The 21,660-nt window shown below is 40.7% G+C and overlaps 1 protein-coding gene and 1 pseudogene across 1 annotated transcript in view; one reads left to right on the top strand and one right to left on the bottom strand.

The window, feature by feature from the left end:
- The window catches only part of LOC144294201 (uncharacterized), a 147,667-nt gene that overhangs the window by 73,882 nt on the left and 52,125 nt on the right, over positions 1-21,660 (top strand). The gene's annotated exons all lie outside the window — the stretch shown is intronic.
- On the bottom strand, positions 19,661-20,923 carry LOC144294398 (U1 small nuclear ribonucleoprotein A pseudogene; annotated as a pseudogene).

The following is a 21,660-nucleotide window of genomic DNA, read 5'->3' as shown; positions in this document are numbered from 1 at the left end:
GTGTCCCAATAGTTCATTTTTGCTTTTTGTTTCCCTTGCTTCCTATGACAACTAGTAAGAAATTGCTAGCCAATGTCAAAGAGGTTGCTACCTGTGTTCAACTCCAGGATGTTGATGGTTTCCAGTCTCACATTTAGATCTTTCACCATTTTGAATTTATTTTTTTGTATGGTATAAGGAAGTGGTCCATTTCATTCTTCTGCATGTGGCTGTCCAGTTTTCCCAATACCATCTGAGGAGACTGCTTTTTTTTTTTCCCATTGAGTATTCTTTCTTACTTTGTTGAAATTAGTTTTAGGGCCATTTTTGGTTCTCTCTTCTCCTCCATTGATCTATCTATGTATCTGTTATTGTATCAGTACCACACTGTCTTGATGACTATAGCTTGGTAGTGTAGCTTAAATTCTGGAATTGTGATGCCTCCAACTTTGCTTTTTTTCAGGGTTGCTTTGGTTATTTGGGGTTTTGTGGTTCCATACAAATTTTAGGATTGTTTATTCTAGCTCTGTGAAAAATGCTGGTGGTATTTTGATAGGGATTGCACTGAATGTGTAGATTGCTTTAAGTAGTATGGACATTTAAACAATATTTTTTCTTACATGAGCATGGAACTTTTTCTGATTTCCTTGTGTCCTCTTCTATTTCTTTCACAAGTGTTCTATAGTTTTCAGAGTACAGATCTTTTATCTCTTTGGTTAGATCTGTTCCTAGGTTTCTTATGGTTTTTGGAGCAATTGTAGGTGGGATTGATTCCTTGATTTCTTTTTCTGCTGCTTCATTTGTTGTGCCCAAGATTGAGAATCCAAGAAACCACCAAGGAGCTGACACCGATGCAAGTACATGAGGGTTTATTTACAAGCTCAAGCTTGGGTCCAAGTATACTCCACACAGCAGAGCAGGCGCTTGGACCCTGAAGTGGGTTACAGCTGGGTTTTTTATGGGCTGGTGTAGGGGATTTTCAGAAGGGGTGGATGATTTTTTTTCCCATTCCAATATGGGGGAAAGGGTGGGTGAGTTTCTTAAGATCTGATATGGGATTCTCTGCTGAGGGCAATTCTGAGCTTTGTCGTCTTTCTGATATGGGATGTCCTGAGGGCATTCTGCAGTTTTTCCTGTAAAGTTCAACTCTTATTCACAGGGGCACAAGATGGCTGTACTTGTGCTAATGCTAAACTTGAGATGGAATGGCCTTAATTTTTCTCAGCCTCCACACATTATTGATGTATGGAAATACAACAGATTTCTTATGTTGATTTTAAATACTGTGACTTTGCTGAATTTGTGTATTCGTTCAAATAATTTTTTTTGTGGAGTCTTTTGGGTTTTCTACATAAAGTATCATATTGTCTGTGAATAGTGAAAGTTTGACTTCTTCTTTGCTGATTTGGATACTTTTTATTTCTTTTTGTTGTTTGATTGCTAAGGCTAAGACTACCAGTACTATGTTAAATAGTAATGGTGAGGTTGGACATCCCTGTCTTGTTCCTGATCATAGAAGAAAGGCCGTCAGTTTTTCCCCCATTGAAAATATTAGCTATGGGTCTTTTGTATATGGCTTTTATGAAGTTGAGGTATGTATGTTCCATCAATCCCTACTTTGCTGAGGGTTTTTATCAAGAATAGATGCTGTATTTTGTCAAATGCTTTTTTTACGCATCTACTGAGCATCATATGGTTCTGATTCTTTCCTTTATTAATGTGGTATCTTACATTGATTGATTTGTGAATATTGAACACTTGTAGCCCAGGAGTAAATCCCACTTGATTGTGGTGAATAATTCTTTTAATGTGGTATTAGATTTGATGTGCTAGTATCTTGTTGATAATTTTTGGATGCATGTTCATCAGGGTGTTGGCCTATAATTCTCCTTTTTAGGGGGATCTCTGGTTTTAGAATCAAAGTAATGCTGGCCTCATAGAAGGAGTTTGGAAGTTTTCCCTCTGTTTTTTTTTTTTTTAACAGTTTGAGAAGAATAGGAGTTAACTCTTCATTAAATGTCTAGTAGAATTCCCCTGGGAAGCCATCTGGCCTTGGACTTTTGTTTGTTGGGAGATTTTTGATTACTGATTCAATTTCTTTGCTGGTATTGGTCTATATACAGGTTTTCTATTTCTTCCTGTTTCATATTTGGTAGTTTGTATGTTTCTAGGAATTTGTCCATTTCTTCCAGACTGCCCAGTTTGTTGGCATATAAATTTTCATAATATTTTTTATAATTGTTAATATTTCTATGGTGTTGGTTGTGATCTCTCCCCTTTCATTTGTGATTTTGTTTTTGGCTAGAGGTTTATAGATCTTATTAATTCTTTCAAAGAACTAGCTCTTAGTATCATTGATCTGTTCTGGAGGTTTTTGTTTTGTTTTGATTCGATAGTTTATTTCTGCTCTCATCTTTATTATTTCTCTTCTTTTGCTGGCTTTAGATGTTATTTGCTGTTCATTTTCTAGGTCCTCTAGGTGTAAGATTAGGTTGTGTATCTGAGACTTTTCTTGTTTCTTGAGAAACAAGGCATGTAATGCAATATACTTTCCTCTTAGGACTGCCTTTGCTGTATCCCAAAAGTTCTGGACTGTCACGTTTTCATTTTTATTTGCTTCCATGTACTATTTATTTATGTATTTATTCGTGAGAGACACACACAGAGAGAGAGGCAGAGACACGCGCAGAGGGAGAAGCAACCTCCACGCGGGGAGCCCGATGTGGGACTAGATCCTGGGGCTCCAGGGATCACACCCTGGGCTGAAGGCAGCGCCAAACCGCTGAGCCCTGTGTACTTTTTAATTTCTTCTTTAATTTCCTGGTTTATCCATTCATTTTGTTAGTAGGATGTTCTTTAACCTCCATGTATTTGGATCTTTCCAAATTCTTTTTATGGTTGACTTCAAGTTTCATAGTGTTGTGGTCTGAAAATATGTATGGTATGATCTCTTTTACTTGTTGAGGTCTGATTTGTGACCCTGTATGTCATCTGTTCTGGAGAATGTACCATGTGCCCTTGAAAAGAATGTGTATTCTACTGCTTTAAGATGAAATGTTCTGAATATATCTGTTAGGTTCATCTGGTCCAGTGTCAAAGCCATTTTTTCCTTGTTGATTTTCTGTTTAGATGGTCTGTCCATTGCTTTAAGTGGATTGTTAAAGTCCTCTGCTATTTTTTTTAAAGCTTTAATTCATTTATTTCAGAAATAGAGTAAGAGAGCACAAATGAGGGGAAAGAGCAGAGGGAGAGGGAGAAACAGACTCCCTGCTAAGCAGGGAACCTGATGCAGGGCTCTGTCCCAGGACTCCGGGATCATGACCTGAGCCAAAGGCAGATGCTCAAGTGACTGAGCCACCCAGGCCCCCCAAAGTCCCATACTATTATTGTATTATTATCAATGAGTTTTTTTATGTTTGTTATTAATTGATTTGCATATTTGGGAGGGTCCCAAGTTGGGTGCATAGATATTTACAATTGTTAGATCTTCTTGTTGGATATACCCCTTAATTATGATATAATTAAGTGTCTTTCTCTATCTCTTGTAAACTTTATGGTAACCACAAACCAAAAACCTGTAACAGATACACAAAATATAAAAAGAAAGGAATCCAAGCATAACACTAACAAAAGTCATCAAATCACAAGGAAAGACAGAAAGAGCAGAAAGAAACAGAGAATAACTACAAAAACAACTGAAAACAATTAAAATGGCACTAAGCACATATCTATCAATAGTTACTTTGTAAATGGACTAAGTGCTCCAATCAAGAGACATAGGGTGACAGCATAAAGAAAAATACAAGACCTATCTTTATGCTATCTAAAAGTGATTCACTCAGACTTGTAGACATATACAGACTGAAGGTGAAGGGATGGAAAAAAGAAATTCCACGTAAATGGAAACAATAAGAGGCTGCTGTAGTAATACTTATATCAGACAAAATAGACAACAAAGACTGTAACAAGAGACAAATAAGAGCATTACATAATGATCAAGAATCAATCCAATGAGAAGATATAACAATTATAAATATCTATGCATCCAACACTGGAGCATCTAAATGTCTAAAGCAAATATTAACAGAACTAAAGGGAAAGAAACTGACAACAATATAATAATAGAGGACTTTAACACCCCACTTATTTCAATGGATAAATCACCCAGATGGAAAATCAGTAAGGAAACTTGGCTTTGAGCAACATATTAGATCAGATGGACTTAACGGATATATATAGAACATTCCATCCATAAACAGCGGAATACACACTTTTTTTCAAGTGCCTAGGGAACATTCTTCTGGACAGATCACTTATTGGGCCACAAAATAAGTCTCAGTAAATTTAAGAATACTGAAATTATATCCAGCCTTTTTTTTTAACCCCATGGTATGAAACTAGCAATTAATTACAAGGGAAAAACCTGGAAAAAACACAAACACATGGAGATTAAACAGTATGCTACTAAACTACCAATGAGTCGATGAAGAAATTAAAGGGGAAATCAAAAAGTACCTTGAGATGCAATAAAAACAGTTTTTAAGAGGGAAATTTAGAGGAGTTTGGAAAGATGGCAGAGTAGGAGGACCATGAGATCCCCATTCCACTTTTTCAACTGGATATTGTGCATATCCAACTCAATAAACTGGGCAACCTGAAGACTGGCAGAAGAAACTCCACATTAAATGTGGAGAAGCTGCTGCTTCTGAAAGGTTAGGAAGGTCAGAAAGGTAGAGTGAGGCTGCCTGCAGGAGGGAGAGAGCTGTGCACCTAGAGGGGGTAGAGAAATGGGCCCTTGTACCAGGGAGCTCACATGGGGAAGACTAATGCTGATAATGTTTGGCTTTAAAAACCAGAGGGGCTGAATTCTATGAATTTATACAACCAATGGTACTTACACCCTAGAGCTTTAAAATTCTGCTGACTCAGCAGTGGGTAAGGAGGGGAGGATGAGTAATAGCTCTATCCTCACCACCTTTAGGGAGACAGCTGCCTACATGGAGAGGCAACATAAAAATGGCAATTTACACAAAGCCATGGGCAAATGGGAGACATCTTGTTTTGGAGTGTGTTGGGGTACTTCTCCAAAAATGAGGGAGGTGACAGGTGCCATTTTCCTCCCCTGTTGCCCAGCATAAACACAGAGTCACCTGTGAGAGGTGGGACTACACAGACACTCGCTGCTTAACACACTAGTATGAGTTCTCCTGAAGACTAGTCTGCTTCAAACCTGATAGCCTTGGCCCTGGGCTAAGGAAAAATTTTGTTAAAGCCACACATGATCCCTAAAAGCCACTGGGTACATAGCTGCTATGCACCATGCAGAACTGCCATGCTTGGCTCACCTACCACTCAGGGCCTAGCTACTACACTGCAGCTGGCTACACACTCTAAGCCACCATCACACACTAGGTCCAGCCCTGCCCAGCCTTGTGTCCCTGACAATCCTGGCACACAGCCCCCAACCACCACAGTGATTGGAGGAATATCACATAGAATTAGCAGTCCAGCACAAATTTTACTAACACCACTGTCCCACTTCCAAATTCCTCAGTGAGTACACCCCCTCACAGCTGGCCTTCCTGGGTCCCACTAACAAAGAGCAAACACAGCCCACAACAGGAGTTCAGATGACTGCACTGAAAGGAAAAGTGAAAACTCAACAGCTGGGTGTAAGCAGCACACATAGGACAGTGTCCTAAAGTACCAGGTTCTGATAAACAGGGAACATTGTACTCCAGGACACTCCAGGAACTCTTCTTCATAAAGTCACTACTTTCAAGAGCAGAAAACACGGGTGACATTCTTAACACACAGAAACAGACACAGAGAGGCAGACAAAAGGAGACAGAAATTTCTCCCAAATGAAAACAGGACAAGGCCACAGCCAAACATCTAAGTAATACACATAAAGAGAATTTAAAGCAATGATCATGAGAATACTCACTGGATTTGAGGAAAGAGTGGAAGACATGAGCAAGATCCTTAACACAGAGATAAGGAATAACATTGCAGAGATAAATAAACTTAATGAAATGAATAGCAGGATAGAAGAAGCAGAGGAACAAATTATTGACCTAGAAAACTGAGTAATGGGAAGTATTCAAGCCAAACAAAAGAGAGAAAAGAATTTTCAAAATGAGAATAGATTTATGACCCCATCAAATGTAATAACATATTACAGGAGATCCTGAAAAAGAAGAGAAAGAAAAGGTGGCAGAAAATTTTTTTAAGAAATAATAGCTGAGGGGATTCCTGGGTGGCGCAGTGGTTTGGCGCCTGCCTTTGGCCCAGGGCACAATCCTGGAGACCCGGGATCGAATCCCACGTCGGGCTCCCGGTGCATGGAGCCTGCTTCTCCCTCTGCCTGTGTCTCTGCCTCTCTCTCTCTCAATCTCTCTCTCTCTGTGTGACTATCATAAATAAATAAAAATTTAAAAAAAAAGAAATAATAGCTGAAAATTTCCTTAATCTAGGAAAAGAAACAGATATCCATATCCAGGAGGCATAGAAAACCTCCAACAGAAATGAACTAGGGGGGGTAGAAGGGGTGGTGGGTGGGGGGTGGGGGTGACTGGGTGACGGGCACTGAGGGGGGCACTTGATTGGATGAGCACTGGGTGTTATTCTATATGTTGGCAAATTGAACACTAATAAAAAATAAATTTATATAAAAAAAAGAAAACCCCCAACAAAAGCAGACCCACACCAAGATATATTATAATTAACTTGCAAAATATAATGATAAATAAAAAATCTTAAAAGCAGGAGGACAAAAGAAGTTGGTAACTTACAAAAGAAAACCCATAAAGGCCTGAAGATTTTTCAACAGAAATTTTGCAAGCCAGAAGAAAATGGCATAATATATTCAAGGTGCTGAAGGGGAAAAATCTGTAGTCAAGAATACTTTATCTAGCAAGGCTATCATTGGGAATAGAAGAAGAGAAAAAGTGTCTCAGACAAACAAAAACCAAAGGAGTTTATGACAACTGGGCCGGCCTTGCAAGAACTATTAAAAGGGACTCTGAGTGGAGTGGAGAGACCAAAATGACAGTGTAGGGGTAGGAAACACAAAAGCAGTAAAAATAAATATTCTGTAAAAAAATTCATCAAGGAATTCATTAAAAAAAGGATATAAAATATAATAACATATGCCTAACACATGGGGGAGGAGAGAAAAGAATGGGTTCAAATTTCAATGACCATCAACTTAATATAGACTGCTATATGCAGAAGGTGTTATATACAAACCAAATATCAAAAACCACTAATAAATATGTAAAGAAAAAAAGAAGGAGCTGACTGAAGTAAGTCAGTCGGAGAAGGACAAACATTATATGTTCTCATTCATTTGGGGAATATAAATAATAGTGAAAGGGAATGTAAGGGAAGGGAGAAGAAATGTGTGGGAAATATCAGAAAGGGAGACAGAACGTAAAGACTCCTAACTCTGGGAAACGAACTAGGGGTGGTAGAAGGGGAGGAGGGCGGGGGGTGGGGGTGAATGGGTGACGGTTACTGGGGGTTATTCTGTATGTTAGTAAATTGAACACCAATAAAAAATAAATTAAAAAAAAAGAAAGAAAAAAAGAAAGAAATCCAGATATATCACTAAAGAAAATTTTAAAAAACCATGAAAGAGGGATCCCTAGGTGGCGCAGCGGTTTGGCGCCTGCCTTCGGCCTAGGGCACTATCCTGGAGACCCGGGATCGAATCCCACATCGGGCTCCCAGTGCATGGAGCCTGCTTCTCCCTCTGCCTGTGTCTCTGCCTCTCTCTCTCTCTCTCTCTGTGACTATCATAAATAAATAAAAAAAATTAAAAAAAAAAAAAACCATGAAAGAGAGAAACACAAGAAAGGATCAGAGAAAACCTCTCTAAACAACCACCAAAAAAAGTAATAAAATGGCAATATATACATATCTATCAGTAATTACTTTGAATATAAATGGACTAAACACTCAAAACCAGTCACATAAGGTGAAAGAATGCATTAAAAAACAAGAGCCATCTATATGCAGCCTAAGAGACAGATTTTAGACCTAAAGACCCATGCAGATTGAAAGCCAAAATACAATAGCAGAATGCTCATTCTGATACACTTCCTGAAGTGCCAGCTCTTGACTGTATAGGACCTCTTCATTTGGCCATTACTCTCAGGAGCAGGAAATTTAATAGGCTTTCCTAACACACCATAAAAACAAAACAATGACCTAGACAAAATGCCAAGACAGAGAAATTTGCCCCAAAAGAAAGAACATGAAGAGGTTAAGTAATATGTTTGAACCAGAATTTAAAGCAACAATCATAAGGATACTAGTCAGTCTTCAGAAAAGCATAGCAGACACTAGAGAATCCCTTACTGCAGAGATAAAAGAACTAAAGACTGGTCAGGCTGAAATACAAATTCTAAAACCAAGATGCAAAACTGAATGGATGTAATGACAATGAGGATGGACAAAGTAGAGAAATCAGTGATATAGAAGATAAAATTATAGAAAATAATGAAGTGCTTCCATGACATGGTCCTACTCATCCTTAGGCACAATCTTAAACTCCTGGTATTATTCCTGGAAAAGCTGGGGATACTTGCCTTCTCATCCACTTCATTGCATTCCCTGCATCTTGGCACCATCCTTTGTGCCCTGCTGCTGCTCCCACTGCTGCTGCAGCCAGCAACCTCCATGGCGCAGGTAGCTACCCACACCCACACATACCTACCAGTCACCACTGGCTGGGGGGACCTGATATTTTAATTATTATGTGTCTTGGTGTGGACCTCCTTAGGCTCATCTTCTTTGGAGCTCTCTTTGCTTTCTGGACCTGGGTATCTTTTTCTTCACCAGGTTAGGAAAGTTTCCAACTATTAGTTCTTCAAATAATTTTTCTGTACCTCTTTTTTTCTCTTCTCCTTCTGAAGCCCTTAAAATATGAATGCTAGTGTACTCAATGTTGTCCCAGAAGTCCCTTCGGTCCTTTTTCTCAGGAAAAAATATTGGGGGGGTTACCTGGGGTGGCTCAGTCAGTTAAATGTTTGACTTTTGATGTCAGCCAGTTCTTGATCACAGGGTTGTGTGTTCAAGCCCCGTGTTGGGCTCAGTGCTAGGTATGGAGCCTGCTTTTTAAAAAAATTCTTTTTTTTTTTTTTAAATTTTTTTATTTTCTGCTTGTTGCTTTCCACTGCCCAATCTTTTAAAAATTTGTTTATTTTTAAAGCTTTATTTAAGTAATTTTTATACCCAATGTGCTTGAACTCACAACCTGAGATCAAGAGTCACATCCTCCAACAGAGCCAGCCAGGTGCCCCCACTGCTCTGTCTTTTAGATTATTGAGCCATTCTTCTGTATCTTCAAATCTGCTGTTGAATCCCTCTAGTTCATTTTAGTTCTTGTGTTCTTCAGCTCTGATTGGTTCCTTTTTATATTTTCTCTCTCTCTGTTGAGGTTTTCTCTGAATTCAGCCATACTTCTCTCAGGTCTGATGAGCATCTTCAGGACCATTACTTTGAACTCTATCAGGTAGATTGCTAATCTTCTGTGTGGGCTGTATGTGCCCTCCTGTTGTAACTGGGCTATGACTGCTGTGAGTATGTTGATGGGTGTGGCTGGCTTATATACCACTGTAGTGGCTGCAGATGCATGGGTGGGTGGTGCGGTCACCTCAATGGGGCAGGAATCCCTCTAAAAAGAGCATAAGAGTGCCTAGGCTGTCTTTTGGGTTTGGCAGGGCAGTAGTCACTTTGAGGGAACACTGGTCCCAACTGAGACTACCAGCTGAGCATGGCAGGGAAGAAGCTACATTGGAGGGGTACCTTCTGGAGCAGTTGTGTTAGGTGGGGCAGCTGTACAAGGGAATAATAATGCAGGGTGAGCAGTACTAGTAAAGTAAATGGAAAGTTTCAGAACTGGTTCTTTTTTTTTTATTATTGGAGTTCAATTTGCCAACATATAGCATAACACCCAGTGCTCATCCCATCAAATGCCCCCCTCAGTGCCCATCACCCAGTCACCCCCACCCCCCGCCCACCTCCCTTTCCACCACCCCTTGTTCGTTTCCCAGAGTTAGGAGTTTCTCATGTTCTGTCTCCCTTTCTGATATTTCCCACTCAATTTTTTCCTTTCCCCTTTATTCCCATCCACTATTTTTTATATTCCCATATATGTTTGGTCTTCTCCGATTGACTTATTTCACTCAGCATAATACCCTCCAGTTCCATCCACGTTGAAGCAAATGGTGGGTATTTGTCATTTCTAATGGCTGAGTAATATTCCATTGTATACATAAACCACATCTTTATCCATTCATCTTTCGATGGACACCGAGGCTCCTTCCACAGTTCGGCTATTGTGGACATTGCTGCTAGAAACATCAGGGTGCAGGTGTCCCGGTGTTTCATTGCAACTGTATCTTTGGGGTAAATCCCCAGCAGTGCTATTGCTGGGTCCTAGGGCAGATCTATTTTTAACTCTTTGAGGAACCTCCACACAGTTTTCCAGAGTGGCTGCACCAGTTCACATTCCCACCAACAGTGTAAGAGGGTTCCCCTTTCTCCACAGCCTCTCCAACATTTGTTGTTTCCTGCCTTGTTAATTTTCCCCATTCTCACTGGTGTGAGGTGGTATCTCATTGTGGTTTTGATTTGTATTTCCCTGATAGCAAGTGATGCAGAGCATTTTCTCATGTGCTTGTTGGCCATGTGTATGTCTTCTTTGATGAAATTTCTGTTCATGTCTTTTGCCCATTTCATGATTGGATTGTTTGTTTCTTTGCTGTTGAGTTTAAGAAGTTCTTTATATATCTTGGATACTAGTCCTTTATCTGATAGGTCATTGGCAAATATCTTCTCCCATTCTGTAGGTTGTCTTTTACTTTTGTTGACTGTTTGCTGTGCAAAAGCTTTTTTTCTTGATGAAGTCCCAATAGTTCATTTTTGCTTTTGTTTCTCTTGCTTTCATGGATGTATCTTGCAAGAAGTTACTGTGGCCAAGTTCATAAAGGGTGTTGCCTGTGTTCTTCTCTAGGATTTTGATGGAATCTTGTCTCACAGTTAGATCTTTCGTCCATTTTGAGTTTATCTTTGTGTCTGATGTAAGAGAATAGTCCAGTTTCATTCTTCTGCATGTGGATGTCCAATTTTCCCAGCACCATTTATTGAAGAGATTGTCAGAACTGATTCTCACAAGCATCCAGATAGCTAAGCTGAAGGAAAACAAGAAAAATGGCAATTACCAACACTTCTGTCTCCAGAGAAAGCTCCTTCAGATCCTTGCCCCTCTGATTTACTCTGAAGTAAATCTTCAGGTGCAACCCAGGCTCTTTTCAAACCTCAGTGCTGGAGTTATATAGAATGCTACTCCTTTAGGAATGAAGACTTGGTTTCCTGTAGCCCTCTGGTTCTCCCCGAGTTAATGGCTACCAATTTTCAAAAGCAGACATTATGGGGGCTTATCTTCCTGGTTCAGGTCTCTAGGGCTAAGGGTGCCTGATGTGGATCTTGATCCCTTCACTACTCAGGGAGGACTTCTGCACCTGTGATACCCCTCCTGCTTGTGGGTCACCACACTGGGAGTTTGTTTTCTGATTATGTTTCTGCCCCTCCTGCCCTTCTTATATAGCTTTTCCTTTATGTCTTTAGCTGCGGATGATCTGTTCAGGGAGTCTTCAGATTGTTTTCAGAGTAAATTGCATTATATGTAGTTGTTGCCTCAATGTGTCCATGGAAGAAGGTGAGCTCAGGATCCTCTTACTTTGCTATTCTCCCGAGCTTTCTCCAGCTAGAGTCTTTCTTGAAAGATAGTCTCATTCTCTATGTGTAAGAAAGAGGCAGAACTCTTCTGCCTGTCCATCTGCCTGCAAGTGAGGCCAGAAATGTCCATAGCTGTTGCAGCATCAGAATTAGAGGTAGACTGAAGCACTGGAGTGATTGAAAGGGAAACCATAACCTGGCTTTTATAAGCCTAATCCAAGCCCTGCCCATTTTGGATTCTTTTATGTGAAATAGTGTTCTTGTAGTTGAGACCAGATAAATTGGTTTTCTGTTACCTACAGCTTTAGGTGTTGTTATTTGGAAAGGTAGGTGAGGGTGAATATCTGGCATTTTGGAAAGGCCCAGGGGCAACCACAAAACTTTAATATGAAGAGGGCCCAATCCAGCTGAGAAATACTCTCAGACAAAACTAATGCATTCCCATGGCTGCTGGCCCCTCTTTGCTTTCATGGCTGATTTCTAGGAGGCCATAGGACGGTTAGTTCAATGATGCTTTCTTTGGTGTTCCTAAAAGTGCCTTCTGTTCTGAGAGAAAATTGTCATCCAGGGACTCTCAATTTATTGATGGTTTGTGTTTTCTTATTGTACAAGTTTTACATGTTAATAGCAGAAAACCAAAAGGATGCAAAGAAAACTGTTTTGGTATATACTCTGGTTTAATGTGTGTTTCTGATTCATTTTTATTCCCATTTCAGAAATGTGCTTCTCATATTCTATATGTAGTGGGTTGTTATTTTTTTTTTTTTAAGATTTTATTTACTTATTCATGAAAGACACAGAGAGACACAGGCAGAGAGAGAAGCAGGCTCCATGCAGGGACCCCGATGTTGGACTCGATCCCGGGACTCCGGGATCATGCTCTGGGCAGAAGGCAGACACTCAACCACTGAGCCACCCAGGCGTCCCTATATGTAGTTTTAAGATTTATTTATTTACATCCTTTAAAAAGAGAGCATGTGTGAGAGAGACAGCAGGGGGAGGAGTGAAAGGAAAGGGAGGAGAAAAGCAGCTTCCTACTGAGCATGGAGCTCAATCTCACAACCCAAAGATTATAACCTGAGCTGAAATCCAGAGTCAGACACTTAACTGACTGAGCCATCCACCAACCCCTCTATGTGTAGTTTTATGTCCCATTATCTGAACTCAAAACTGTAAGTAACATAACTGTAACATATATTTTTCATATATCATTAAATATATTTTAAATCTTAATGATTGCACACTAATTTATTGCATGAATATGTAATAAATTACAAACTGGTTATATTTTACATGAGGAGACATTTATGACAATCTTGCATAATTTAAGCTTTGCATAATTCAGGACTCTTCTTTTCATAAACAGTAATACTCAAATGGCTTCTCTAATAACAAACACCACTGACACTCAGCCCACCAGCTTTGGACCATGATCTTTGAACTTAAAATTTGGAAGTTGTTGGGCTGGCTGAGAGACAGGGGTACCCAAAATGGCGGACATCTCAAATTGGGTCAAAATGGCTGATCTTCCCTCCAAAGCAGTCGTGACCACCACATCATCTCCAGTAAATCAGAGCCTAGACGGGAAACTGAAATTTTCCATCCAGGACTTTCCAGCCAGGGACCACCCCCCATCGTCTGTACTATTCCCACCCCCAGCCAATCACCTAGGGACACGGTGTTCCAAATTAGGCAAGGGACCTACCCGGATCCGGACCTGGAACCCCCACACTCCCCAACGCCGGTGCTTCCTCTCCAGTCACGGAACCTCGCCCGGTGCTTCCTCTCCAGTCACGGAACCTCGCCCGAAAGCACTCTCGGACCTACTGCCTGGCTCTGCTGGTTTTTTTTTTTTTTTTTTTTTTTTGTTTGTTTGTTTTTGTTTTTATTTCTCTGCCGTTCATTTTGGAAAAAACCTAACAGAAGTAATTTACATTATTTCAAAATTTGTTAACAAATGTTAGAACATCTATTAATGCTGGCCACATGTCTAAGCTTTTGGGAATCTCGAACTGGGAGTTAATATTCTAGTTGAGGACAAATAAGCATAATCAGATTTACCTATTTATCATGTTTATTACATTTGAAGTTGGTAAAAAGTATGGAAAAAAGAAACCTTGGGCATGACAGGGGAAGTTGGAAGTTCCAGCCTTTGAGCTATGGTATGGAATCAGGAGTGGCTGGGCTCACATAGCTTTGAGAGAATCTGATTAGCCTTTCCTTTTTTTTTTTTTTTTTTTTTTAATTTTTATTTATTTATGATAGTCACACAGAGAGAGAGAGAGGCAGAGACACAGGCAGAGGGAGAAGCAGGCTCCATGCACCGGGAGCCTGATGTGGGATTCGATCCCGGGTCTCCAGGATCGCGCCCCGGGCCAAAGGCAGGCGCCAAACCGCTGCGCCACCCAGGGATCCCCCTGATTAGCCTTTCCAATCAAACAAAATGCTTTGTTTTGTGACTGTTATTAATCCATTGACTTGCGGAGATTTATCATAATGCCTGGTCAAAGAGCCTAGTAAGAGAGGTGCTCTATATGATGAGGGAGCAGAAGGCAAGCTGAGGGCAAAGCACAAGCTAACACCTTGCAACTGCCTCCCTCCCCCCTACCCCCAAGGTGGGATATGTGTAACATTCCTCTGGTACTCCCGACTGCCCTAGAACAAAGGAAAGGGAAAAACAAATGGTTAACTGATAGACATCACAGTCACACAGGATATGAGTCTTCATCAGTTTGCAACTATCTTCATGATTTACAAGAAAAAAGGTAATCTCCAGAAACCTATAGACTCAATTTTCTGGAGCTCTAACATCACCCTCCCTGTCTTAGGATAGAAAATCTCTCTCCTCACAACCTCAGTGCAGCTCTTTCTGTCCATGGGTTCTATCTCCATCCTTTAATAAAACCCCCTTTTTGCACCAAAGACATCTCAAATTCTTTCTTGGCCATTGGCTCTGAACCCCACCACTTCCAACTGCATCATATAGGTGTCTCCCTAATCAGGATATGCTGTCAAAGGAAGTCATATCCTTATCTCTCCCAAAGCACCAAGTCTCACAAAATGAGCAAATGAGGGGATGCCTTCATTGTCCAGTCCTCTCTTATAAAGCATTTTGCCATCTCTCACTGCAACACACCTTCTATAGCCCTTTCTGCCTTACTCCTTATCAGAGAAAAGCATTGGCAGCAACATGTAGTTCCCCAAAAGTTAGTGACTTGAAACAGCACAAACTTATTATCTTATAACTATGGAGGTCAGCAGTCCAAAATGAATGCTACTGGGCTAAAATCCATATGTCAGTAGGACTGTGTTCCTTTCTCAAGGCTCTATTTTATTGCCTTTTCCAGATTCTAGAGGCAGCCTATGGTCTTTGCTGAAGGCCTCTCCCATCTTCAAAGCCAGCAATGGCTGGTCAAGTCTTTCACATCAATCACTGACACTTTGTCTTCTGCCTCTCTATTCCACATTTAGGGAATCTTTGTCATTACAATGAAGATCATCCAGCTATTTAAGATGTCTATCAGTTAACCACCCACTACCTTAATCCTTCTTTGCCACATAACATATTCATAGGTTCTCAGGATTAGGATGTAGACACGTTGGGAGGCCATTATTCTGCCTGTCATACCATCAGACAACAAAGTTGTCAGTGAAGAAACTGATTCCTCTGTTCATAGCCGGTTCCCTGGAGCCTGACATCTAGTATCAGTCAATAAATTGTTATTACAAATTTAACTAACTAGCACGTGGCAGATACACTTACCTCTACCCACTAAAGATCTTTTTTCCCAGCCCAGCTCTACCCAGTATTGTATGTTCTTCATGGCTTTGCTTAAAGCTACTTCTTACATGAACCAAAGTCTTCCTCCTTATTTCTAAGGGCACTATTATTATTATTATTATTTTACATATGTTTCATTATCCTGTTAATTTTACTAGGTTCTCTACAGCCTGGATCCTGATGGTCTCATTCTTTTCTGAGCTCTTCACAGTTGGTAGCACATGGTGAGCTCTTTTGTAGTTAAGAGTAAGGGGAATAACACAAGGGAAAGATCAGAGCAAGACAGCAACTGGGGAGTGTGAGAGTCAAAAAGAAACCTCTTTTACTCTTTCGTTTCCTCCCATTAAGAAGAATCTCCATTGCAAAGTGGCTAGGGTGCTGGCATTGGTGAACACATTTGTAGTAAGATGTTAGAATCAGATTCTTCCTCCCTCATTGCTCTGTGGGAACATTCAGTCCCCATGAATGCCATCAGTCCCAGAACCTGCAGCCCATCTGACATGTATCTCTTTGCTGAGAGTGAAAGCAGCCCTTTTTAGTTTCGATTCCATGATAGCTCTGCCTCCTGATCTGGCAACTTACTTTGTGATCTCTCCAGTATTTGGGGGGCATCTATCACTCTCCTTTGCTGCCCTGTTGCCTCCACCATCTTCTTGTACATGGAGTGCTGCCCCTTGCCTATTGAAGGTCATGCCCGAAAGCCTACATCTTGGCTGAATAGCTTTTCCTTTCCAGAAAGTGCAGAAGGTGACTTCCATGCACTTAAAAAAAAAAAAAAAAAAAAAAGTGCGTGTGCTTTTATTTTTCTTTTTTCTTCAAAGATACTTTAAACTCTTTGGTCAACACTTCTGATCATTTTCCTTTCAGATACCCAAGGTCAAGTGCTATTTTTAGCCATTGTTCTCCCCAATGGGGTTCTCCTCAGAGCATCCCAGCTACTGGGGCTGTACTTTTATAAGCTTCTTCAAGGGATAGTACATAGGTAGCTACATCTCATTTCTTCCCCTTTTAAATTGGTTAAATCTACAGATCATTTGCTTATTGCATGTCTAGTTATTATTGAATAAAAACTTAAGTAAGAATAACTGATTCACAATAGAAGAAAACACATAACTGGGATTGCTTTGAGAGAGAATATTCTTTACCAGGTGTTCTCTTGAGTAGAGTACTGGATATGTTTGAAAGAAGTACTTTGTTAAGCCACTGGGAAGCAGGTGAGACCCTGAGGGGACAGGGTGAAAGTAAAATGGTTAGTGAAAGCAAAGAGAAGATATTTGTGGTTGAGAGAGGAGGGGGATGTGGAAATGAATGAAAAAAGGAGAAGGAGGGGGAGGAGGAGAAACAGAGAGAGAAAATAGCCAGCAAGGTGGATGAAGGCCATGTATTTCAAGATGGTACCCTTTCACATGATCCCTCAAATCCTTGATGAAGTATAACAAAACCACAAAATATTTGACATGAGTAAATTCTTATAGGAACTGGTGAGGCCAGGTTGTTGCAATGCAAACTTGGGACAACTTAACGCTGCCAGGTTGAAAGCTATGAGATATATGAAGATGTAAACCACAAATGTCCATAGAACTGTAGAAAACAAAATTAATACCAGAATTAGAACTTCCCTGGTTGGCTCTAAGTCCATTAGTGGGAAATACTGTTTAAAAATAGTTACACTTCAGTCTGTACAATAGCTGACTTGTACAACCCTCCTTCTGATATCATACTTCATGACCCAGCTCTGCCCCTACTCTACAAAAAATCTTTTTTCCTATGACTCGTTCTCAGTGGTGTCCTGCCCTCTAAAATTCTACCTTTATCACCTTTGGTACATAGTTTAGTGCTTAAAGTTAGTATCTTGTGTTAGTAAAAATAAATTAAAAAACACAAAGCCTTCACTGGCCTTCTGGAAGTGTTATAGAGAAGAGACACTATGAGTGGCTCAAGGGATGCAAGAGAGAACAACAGCTTATTGTCTTTGTTGATGGTGGCATCTGAGGACAGCAATGGCTACAGTATGATTAATGGTGATCAGAGTCCAGTGTAATTCACAGTAGCCAAAGCTGGATAATGATGTTGTGAGGTAGTCACTAGTGGCTTGAATTTGGGCATTGTTTGAGGTTACACAATCTCTTAAGCTAGTTTCTCATCCTCCTTGGCATTCTTTTTATTTTTTTAAATTTTAATTCATTTTAGTTAATATATAGTGAAACATATTAGTTTCAGGGGTAGAATTTAGTGATTCATCAGTTGCATATAACACTCAGTGCTCATTATATCATGTGCCCTCCTTAATGCCCATCACCCAATTACCCTATCCTCCCAACCATTTCCCCCCCAGCAACACTCAGTTTGTTCTCTAGTCTCATGGTTTGCCTCCCTCTCTGTTTTCTGCTTATTTTATTTTTCCTTCCCTTCCCCTATGTTCATCTGTTTTGTTTCTTAAGTTCCACATATGAGTGAAATCATAAGTTATTTGTCATTCTCTGACTCACTTATTTTGCTTAGCAAATGATTGCAAATAGCAAGATTTCATTCTTTCTGATGGCTGAGTAATATTCCATTAAATATATGTGCCATATTTTCTTTATCCATTCATCTGTCAATGGACATCTAGGCTCTTTCCATAATCTGGCTACTGTGGGCATTGCTGCTATAAACACTGGGGTGCAGGTGCCCCTTCAAATCACTATTTTTATATCCTTTGGATGAATACCTAGTAGTGAAATGGCTGCATTGTAGGGTAGTTCTGTTTTTAACTTTTTGAGAAACCTCCATACTGTTTTCCAGAGTGGTTATACAAGTTTGCATTCCTACCAACAGAGTACGAGGGTTCTCCTTTCTCTACAACCTTGCCAACATCTGCTGTTTCCTGAGTGGTTAATTTTAGCCATTCTGACAGGTGTGAGGTGGTATCTCATTGTGGTTTTGATTTGTATTTCCCTCATGACAAGTGATAATTTTTCTTGTGTCTATTAGCTATTTGTCTTTCTTCTTTGGAAAAATGTCTGTTCATGTCTTCTGCCCACTTCTTGACCAGATTTTTTGTTTTTCAGGTGCTGAATTTATTAAGTTCTTTATAGATTTTAGATACTAGCCCATAATCTGCTATGTCATTTGAGAATATCCCTTTCTATAGGTGCCTTTTAGTTTTGTTGACTGTTTCCTTTGCTGTGTAGATGCTTTTTGTCCTGATGAAGTCCCTAGTTCGTTTGCTTCTGTTTCCCTAGCCTCTGGAAATGTGTCTAACAAAAAGCTGTGTTCCCCTCCAGGATTTTGATGGTTTCCTGTCTCACATTAAGGTATTTCATCCATTTTGAATTTATTTTGTGTATGGTGTAAGAAAGTGGTCCAGTTTCATTCTTCTACATGTGGCTGTTCAATTTTCCCAGCACCATTTGTTGAAGAGATTCTTTTTTCTACTGGATAGTCTCTCCTGCTTTGTCAAATATTAATTGACCATAGAGGTGAGGGCCCATTTGTGGGTTTTCTCTTCTGTTCCATTGATGTATGTGTCTGTTTTGTGCCAGTACCACACTGACTTGATGGCTACAGCAGTGTAATAGAGCTCGAAGTCAGGAACTGTGATGCCTCCAGCCTTTATTCTCCCCCTCAACATTCTTTTGGTTATTCGGAATCTTTTCTGGTTCCATACAAATTTTAGGATTGTTTGTTCTAGCTCTGTGAAAAATGCTGATAGGGATTGCAATGAATGTGTAGAATGCTTTGTGTAGTGTAGACATTTTATTTTATTTTATTTTATTTTATTTTATTTTTTTTAGTGTAGACATTTTAACAATATTTGTTCTTCTAATCCATGGGTGTGGATTTTCCATATTGTGTCTTCCTCAATTTCTTTCATAAGTGTTCTATAGTTTTCAAAGTACAGATCTTTTACCTCTTTGGTTAGGTTAATTCCTAGGTATCTTATGGCTTTTGGTGCAATTGTAAATGGGATCAATTCTTTGATTTCTCTTTCTGCTGCTTCATTGTTAGTGTCTAGAAATGCAACTTGCTTTTGTGTGTTGATTTTAAATCCTGCAACTTTGCTGACATTGTGTATTAGTTCTAGTAATTTTTTGGTGGAGTATTTTGGGTTTTTTTCATAGAATATCATGTCACCTGCAAAGAGTGAAAGTTTGACTTCTTCTTTTTTTTTTTTTTTTTTGTGAAAAACCAAACCTCAAAAAAAACACGTTAATTCCGGCCTAACAGCGCCAGGTGCAATGTCTGGGGACAGACTCTGGGTACAATGCTGTGTGGGGACCACTCACTCACACACGGCTCTGAGAAGGCCCCTGAGGGGGACTTACCTTCAGGGGGCTGAGCCAAGGGGGGAAGGGGTGGCCCCAGAGCAGGGGGCAGGAGCAGGCAGGGGTAAAAGGTGCTACTTCTTGGCAAAAGAGATCTTCATGGCATTGTTCTGGGTGATCTTGAAGCCCTGCAGTGCATCGCGAGTGGCCCCTGCCTGTACCTCATTGTCAAACTCCACAAAGGCAATGTCGTGCCGCCCGGGGACCAGTCGTACCTCCTTGAAGCCAGGGAACTGGTTGAAAAGCATGGACGGCATGAGCTCATTGGTCTCCTCGGGCAGGTTGGTGAGGAATAAGATGTGATTTGGTGGATTTTCTGAAAGAGGCTGGGCTGGTGGCATCTGCCCCGGCATAAGCTGCTGTGGGGGCATGGCTCCTGGTGGGATTTGTCTAGGTGCCAGGTCTGGAGGCGGGATCATGCCAGGAGGCAGCATGTAGGGAGGCTGGCCTGGCATGTGATGCATGATGCGGGGGGCTTGAGTCATTGGGGGCATACCCGGGACAGGGCCCTGGAGAGCCTCCACCACAGGGGCGGCGGCCCCACCCTGCACAGTCTTCTTGGCTGCTGGGGTCTCCTGGCTTTTGGGCTTCCTCTTCTCCCGCTTGCGGTCCCGCTCCACGAAGGTACCCTTTATCTTGGCAATAATATCTGAGTCAGTCTTGGCATACTGAATGCTCATGCGCTTGTCGTAGAAGGGGAAACCCTGCATGGAGGCAGGGCATTGGTGGCGCTGCTGGCTTCCTTGAAGATGACAAAGGCCTGGCCCCTCATCTTCAAGCTTCGAGATACCAGGATATCCAGGATCTGGCCAAACTGGGAGAAGATGGCGTAGAGGGACTTCTTCAGCTCATCCTTCTTGATCTTCTCGTTGAGTTGTTGATATAAATAGTGTGGTTGGGGCGGGTCTCGGGAACTGCCATGGAGAGAGGTGCCGAGGTAGAGCGGAAAGAAGGGGGAAAAGGTTAACTTCAGCCCCGGGTTTCTCCAAATCATCTACCCTAAAGCAGGCTTAACGAGCTGCTCGGGGATGCGGATCTTCCTTCCAGGAGGAAGTCTGGAGAGCAGGGAAGGAAGTACAGCTAGGAAACAAAGCGAAAGCAGGACACCGCTTCTGCTCCCCGCGTGGTTACCCAAAAGTTTGACTTCTTTGCTGATTTGGATGCCTTTATTTCTTTTTGTTGTCTGATTGCTGAGGCTAGGACTTCCAGTACTATGTTGAACAGCAGTGGTGAGATCCCTGTCTTGTTCCTGATCTTAGGGAAAAAGCTCTAAATTTTTCCCTGTTGAGGATGACATTTGCTGTGGGTCTTTCATAGATAGCTTTTATGATATTGAGGTATATTCTCTCTATCCCTACACTGTGGAGGTTTTATCAAGAAAGGATGCTGTATTTTGTCAAATGCTTTTTCCACATCTATTGAGAGGATCATATAGTTCTTATCCTTTCTTTTATTAATGTAGTGTATCATGTTGATTGATTTGCAGATGTTGAACCACCCCTGCAGCCCAGGAATAAATCCTACTTAGTCGTGATGAATAATTCTTTTGGTGTACTGTTGGATACGATGTGCTAGTATTTTGTTGAGAATTTTTGCATCCATGTTCATCAGGGATATTGGTCTGTAATTCTCCATTTTAGTAGGGCCTTTGTCTGGTTTTGGATCAGATAATGCTGGCCTCATAGAATGAGTTTGGAAGTTTGCCTTCCATTTCTATTTTTTGGAACATTTTCAGAAAAATAGGTATTAATTCTTCTTTATCCTTCTTGGCATTCTTTAAGCCATTCAATATCCCTTTAAAAATACATATCCTGCTTAAATCTGCTAGATTTAAGTTAAAATAAA

The sequence above is a fragment of the Canis aureus genome, chromosome 22 (genome assembly GCF_053574225.1).
Source record: "Canis aureus isolate CA01 chromosome 22, VMU_Caureus_v.1.0, whole genome shotgun sequence".
Classification (NCBI taxonomy): Eukaryota; Metazoa; Chordata; class Mammalia; order Carnivora; family Canidae; genus Canis; species Canis aureus.
This window is presented reverse-complemented; position numbering and strand designations above follow the sequence as displayed.